Below are 6,550 nucleotides of genomic sequence, written 5' to 3'. Positions count from 1 at the left end.
AATTGTATTTTTAAGATATTATTTTTCTTTTTCTAAAGCTATTGACTTTCTCTTGCATAACTCTCATTTCTTTCCCCAGTTTTTCTTCTGCCTCTCTTACTTGGTTTATACAATCCTTTTTGAGTTCTTCCAAGAAGGGTTTTTGATCTTGAGATGAAATCTTCTTCTCCTTTAAGGCTTCACATGTAGGCATTTTATTAATGTTGCCTTCCTCCGAGTTTATGTTTTGAACTTCCCTGTCACCATAGTAATTTTTTTTTTTAGCATGGGGCAATGAAGGTTAAGTGATTTGCCGAGGGTCACCAGCTAGTAAGTGTCAAGTGTCTGAGGCTGGATTTGAACTCAGGTCCTCTTGAATCTAGGGCCGATGCTTTATCCACTGTGCCACCTAGCTGCCCCCCACCATAGTAATTTTCAATGGTGAGCATTTTTTTTTGTTTTCTTATTCTAGCCTCTTTGTATCTTTTAATGATGAATTCTGTTTCTGGACTATAGCATGCACTGTACCAAGGTGGGGGGGCCCAGGGCTGAATCATTAGCTTTCTGCTCTGAAGCCTCAGCAGCTTGCAGCTTGCTCACTGCACTGGAGTGGTCCATCCTAGTTGGGCCTGTTGGGTAGCAGATACTCCAGCTGGCAGATTGCCTTTTGCATTGGGGGTTGGAGGCCCCACAGCTGGCCTGCTGTGCCACTAGCTTGATGAACTAGGGACCTCCCAGTCCTCAGCTACTGATCTGTGCTGCAGCTAAGAGCATTTTACTGGCTTGTCTAGACATCCTCTGCACTGAGCTATTATCCCCTTTTACCCAGATTGAAATAGACCTTTCCTGAATATCTTTTAGGTTATCTTAAGTTGGAAGATTGTTTCACTCACATTTTTTTTTTTGCAGATTTTACAACTCCACAATCTGTTGAGAGGCTTAATTTAATGTTTCTGAAGGAAATTTGGGAGAGCTCAGGCAGGCTTTCCTGGTTTCACTCTGCCATCTTGGCTCTGCTCCAGAACCCCTCACCTATACTTCAGAAAAATTACATTACAGCTGAATGGAGATGGATTATATAGAGGACATGAAACAGGAGATCAATTAGAAGGCTATTATAGTAGAGATGCATAATATGAGAATGTAATGGGAAAAAATAGAAATGACAAGATTTGACAATGAATTGCGTGTGTGTGTGTGTGTGCGCGTGCGTGGTGTGTAAGAGAGGACTTGACAATGATGTTGAAGTTGGAAGCCTGGATGAATGGGAAGATGGTGATATCCTCAACAGTAAAAAGAGAATTTTGGAAAAGAGAGAGGTTGGTCTTTGCAATGGGTTGCTGCCAGAATACAGGTGTTGTGAAAACTATTGCTAAATCTTCACAAAAATAGGCAAGGACGAAACTCACATTAACATTGCTGTCACTGGATACAGATACTTGCCAGAGGGCAAGTTCACTACAATTGGCCACCTCATCTATAAATGTGGTAGAACTGATTAGAGACCATTGAGAAATTTGGAAAAGAGACTGCTGAGATGGGAAAGGGCTCCTTCAAATACACCCATGTCTTAGATAACCTGAAGACTGAAGGTAGTATCATTATTGATATCTTCCTGTGGAAATTTCAGGTCAGCAAATATTATGTGACCATTTTTGATGCTCCAGGACACACAGATTTTATCAAGACCATGATTAGAGGCTAATCTCAGGCTAACTATGTTTGTCCTGATTATTGCTGCTGGTGTTGGTGAATTGGAAGCTGCTATCTCAAATAATGAGCTAACACCAAGCATGCCCTTCTAGCCACCACACTAAGTGTGAAAGAACTGATTGTTGGGATCAGCAAATGAATTCCATCAAGCCCCCTTATAGCCAAAAGAAACAAGAGGAAATTTCCAAGAAGTCCAGTAACCATTTTAGGGAAATTGGCTACAACTCTGACACAGTAGCTTTTGTACCACTTTCAGGTTAGAGCGTTGACAAACATGCTGGAACCAAGCTCTAATATGCCTTACTTCAAGAGTTGGAAAGTCACTCATAAGGATGACAACCGCTAATGGAACTATGCTGTTTGAAGCTTGGATTGCATCTTGCCACTAACTTGTCCAACTGACAAGCCCCTGCATCTACCCCTCCAAGATATACACAAGACTGGTGATATTGGCACTATACCTGTTGGCCATGTGGAAACTAGTATTCTTAAAGCAGGCATATTTGGTGACCTCTCCCCAGTTAATGTTACAAATGAAGTAAAGTCCTGTTGTAATGCACCCTAAAGCTTTGAGTGAAGCTCTACCTCAGAAGCTCTGTTGAATTCAAATATCAAGACGGTGTCTGTCAAAAGATGTCTCCTGTGGGGGTGGCTAGGTGATGCAGTGGTATAAGCACAGGCCCTGGATTCAGGAGTACCTGGGATTCAAATCCGGCCCCAGACACTTGACACTTACTAGCTATGTGACCCTAGGCAAGTCACTTAACCCCAATTGCCTCACCAAAAAAAAAAAAAAAGATGTCTCCTGTGTGATGGTGGCTGGTGATGGCAAGAATGATCCAATCCCTGAAAACGCTGGATTCACTGAACAAGTCATTATCCTACACATCCAGACCAACTCTATGTTGGCACCTAGGCACCTTTTCTGGATTGTCACACTGCTCATGTTGCTTGCAAGTTTACTGAACAGAAGACGATTGAATCATGCATTCTGGTAAGAATCTGGAAAAATGGCCCTAAATTTCTGGAATCTGCTGATGCTGCCATCATGGATATGGATCCACTTTGTTCAAGTCATATGTGTGTGGAGAGCTTCTGTGATTATCCTCCTCATGGGTTGTTTTGCTGTTTTGTGATATTAGGCAGACCATTGTTGTTGGTGTCAAGGCAATTGACAGGAAGGCAAAGTCACAAACTCTGCTCAAAAAGACCCAGAGGCTAAATGAATATTTTGTACACTTGCCACCCTGGTCTTAATCAGTGATGGAGGGGTCAGCTAGGGTGAAGCAAGTGGATAAAGCACTGGCCCTGGATTCAGGAGGATCTGAGTTCAAATTCAGCCTCAGACACTTAACATTTATTAGCTGTGTGGCCCTGAGTAAGTCACTTAACCCTCATTGCCCCACCAAAAGAGAGAGAGAGAGAGAGAGAGAGATGAGAGAGAGCAGAACCTGGATTTTCAACTTAATCAGTTGATGGAAGAACAGTCCTCAGAACTGTTTGTCTCAATTGACCATTTACATTTAATAGTAAAAGACTGCTTAATAATTAGGAATGCAATCATAAAAATTTCAGGAGGAAAGGAATACTTTTGTGGAGCATTTGTTGTTGTGGCAGTTATTAAGTTATTGGTTTTTAAAGTCAGTAATTTTTATTTTTTGTTTATTTAGTCTATTTTTGTTTGGTGAGGCAATTGGGGTTAAGTGACTTGCCTAGGGTCACACAGCTAGTAAGTGTTAAGTGTCTGAGGCCGGAATTTGAAGTCAGGTCCTCCTAACTTCAGGGCCGATGCTCTATCCAGCTGCACCACGGTAGCTGTGCCCCAAAGTCAGTATTTTATAATGGAAACAAACTTGACCAAAAATTTGTCACAGAATTTCAAGATCGTTAAGAAAATTTAATATGAAAAAAAGAAAGAAAAGGGGAGGACTGGGAGAGGATGGATAATGAGTTGTGTTTTGGTACTTTTGCTGTGCTGAATAGAGATACCTATGGGACATCCGTCCAAGATGTCCAAGGAGCAGCTAGAGATGAATAACTAGAGATTAGGAGAAAAACTAGAGATAGGTAGGTAGGTAGATTGATAGAGATAGATAGAGCATTATTAAGTACCTACTATGTACCATGGTACTATAGATTTTGGGAATTACCATGTATAGAAATGATAACTGAACCTATAAGAGCTGATGAGTATCACCAGGCAAGATAGTATAAAGGAGAAAGAAAAGAGGATCCAAAAAAACTCTTCTTTGTCTGGAGTCAAAATCTGGGTCCCCTTGCCAGTTTCACTTATTTATCTTAAGTTCTGCTTTCTGAGGCTGAGGAGAAAAAGGTTTTATTCTTCCTGTATTTCATATGACGATCTTTTAGATAACCAGTTTATCCTAACATACCTTTGGTGGCAACTCTCAGACCCTGATAAACATAGGGAAAATCATCTGTCTCAATCAATAGCTCAATGAACCCCCATTTCCCCTGAATCTCCCCCAACCCATCCAAATAAAAGACTTGACAGTATAGTAAAGCTAAGAATATTTACTTAAAACAATGAAAAGTAAACAAGGAGCTGAAGCATTCAGTAGTACTTTAATCGTGCATTCCTTTGTAGGTACCTGTCCCAATTCTCCAGAAAGTATAGGCTGGAAATCCACTCCACAACCTGTATCTTTAACATAATAGGAGAGGAAATAGCTATTTTTTTTCTTTTTCTTTTTTTTTTTGTTGTTTTTTTCAGGGTAATGGGGATTAAGTGACTTGCCCACGGTTCACACAGCTAGTAAGTGTCAAGTGTCTGAGGCCAGATTTGAACTCAGGTACTACCTGAATCCAGGGCCGGTGCTTTATCCACTGCACCACCTAGCTGCCCCCATTAGCCTATTTTTTTTCCATGCTTGGGTCTGTTGAAGAATTTGGTGTATGCCGGAAGTTGCACTGGATCATGCACTCTCTCTCTTATCTTCACTTATTCCCTAGGCAGGGTTCTCAGCATGGCACTGCAGGCTAGCAGATGGAAAAAGAGCTAGAGACTTACCAACTGACATATACTGAATCCAATATCTGGAAGCATGGCTTCTCATCATGGGAACTGCAAAGCATTATAAAGAGCTTTGTTGTTTACTCTCAAGAATCTGAGGGGAAAAAACTCCTAGCTTTGCTTCTAACTAGGAAAGCTATACCAGTGTGATGCACTGACGCTGCTGATTCAGTTCAGCTTACACTGACACTGCATGGTTCAGATATAATTGAGAGGAAATCTTCCTTCCTTTTTTCTATTTCCTTTCTTTCTCTGGCTCTGTCCACCTGTACTCTTATGGATCTGATTGCATTGCACCATGAGACTTCCATTTTCCTTCAAACAGAGTATACTTAAAGTTCCAGTCAGAGTGCATAGGAAGCAAGTGCTTTGCTTTCTGTGTGTGCTGGGACCTTTAAAAAGCAATGCTAAAGAGGGGCAGCTAGGTGGCGCAGTGGATAGAGCCTTGCCCTGGAGTCAGGAGTACCTCTGAGTTCAAATCCACCCTCAGACACTGGACACTTACTAGCTGTGTGACTCTGGGCAGTCATTTAACTCTCATTGCCCTGCAAAATGAATGAGTGAATGAATGAATGGACAGACAGATAATAGATAAATGGATGGATGAATAAATGGATAGTAATCTAGATATAGATAGATAGATAGATTCTATAATACTATCTGATCTTTGAACACCAGGCCCTTCTATCCTCTACTATCCTCCCAAAAGTCTGTCCACGTTCATAGTTCATTGCTTCCATCTTGTCTTCTGCCCATTTCCCACAATTTCTTTGGTCTTCAATCTTTCCCAACATTAGGATCTTTTCCAGTGAGACCTGGCTTCTCATTGTGGTCAAAGCATTTAAATTTCATCTGCAGTATTTGACCTTCCAGAGAACAGCCTGAATTCATTTCTTTAAGTATGACTGCTTTGATCTCATTGCTGTCAAGGACTCTCACAATTCTCCAGCACCACAATTCGAAGCATGGATTCTAAGAACTCAGCCTTCCTTATAGTCCAACTCTCACGCCATATATTGCTACTAGAAAAACCTAGCTTTGATTATATGCATCTTTGTCAGCAAGGTGATGTCTCTGACTTTTAGTATGCTGTCCAGATTTGCTGTAGCTTTTCTTCCAAGGAACAAATGTCTTAATTTCTTGGCTGTAGTTGCCATTTGCAGTGATCTTTGAGCCCAAGGATATAAAATCTGATTCTGCTTCCATTTCTTCTCCCTCTATTTGCTAGGAACTGGTGGGACCAGTTGCCAAGATCTTAGTTTTTTTGATGTTAAGCTTCAAGCCAGCTTTTCTTCTCTCTTCTTTCACCCTCATCACTAGGCTTCTTAATTCCTCTTCACTTTCTGATATCAGAGTGGTATCATTTGTATATCTGAAATTGAAATTTCTCCTGGAATCCTTAATCCTGGCTTTTGATTCATCCATCCTGGCATTTCACACGATGTATGGGTTTTCTTGGGAAAGTATTGGAGTGGTTTGCCATTTCCTTCTCCAGACCATTTTACAGATGAGGAAACTGAAGCAGATAGTATTAAGTGACTTGTCCTGGGTCCCACAGCAAATAAGAGTCTGAGGCTGGACAGTAAAACTTGAATGAACTGATGCATGGGAAGAGAGCAAATCCAGGAAAACAATATACAGAATTACTACAATAATGTAAATTAGAAAGAACAACAACAAACAAAAGTACCATATAATTAAAAATATGAAGCTCGAACCTGGAGGAAGGTTGAGAAAATTCACCTCCTTACCTTCTCTGGAGAAGTAGGGGGTGGTGGATGTGTAATATTGCAAATACTGTCAGCTATCGTTGATGGTTTGGTT

The 6,550-nt window shown here is 40.9% G+C and overlaps 1 pseudogene; it reads left to right on the top strand.

Annotated features, from left to right (window-relative positions):
- The first annotated feature begins 1,373 nt into the window (after positions 1–1,373).
- On the top strand, positions 1,374–2,918 carry LOC122744680 (annotated as a pseudogene).
- Positions 2,919–6,550: the final 3,632 nt, after the last annotated feature.

The sequence above is a fragment of the Dromiciops gliroides genome, chromosome 2 (genome assembly GCF_019393635.1).
Source record: "Dromiciops gliroides isolate mDroGli1 chromosome 2, mDroGli1.pri, whole genome shotgun sequence".
Taxonomy (NCBI): domain Eukaryota; kingdom Metazoa; phylum Chordata; class Mammalia; order Microbiotheria; family Microbiotheriidae; genus Dromiciops; species Dromiciops gliroides.
This window is presented reverse-complemented; position numbering and strand designations above follow the sequence as displayed.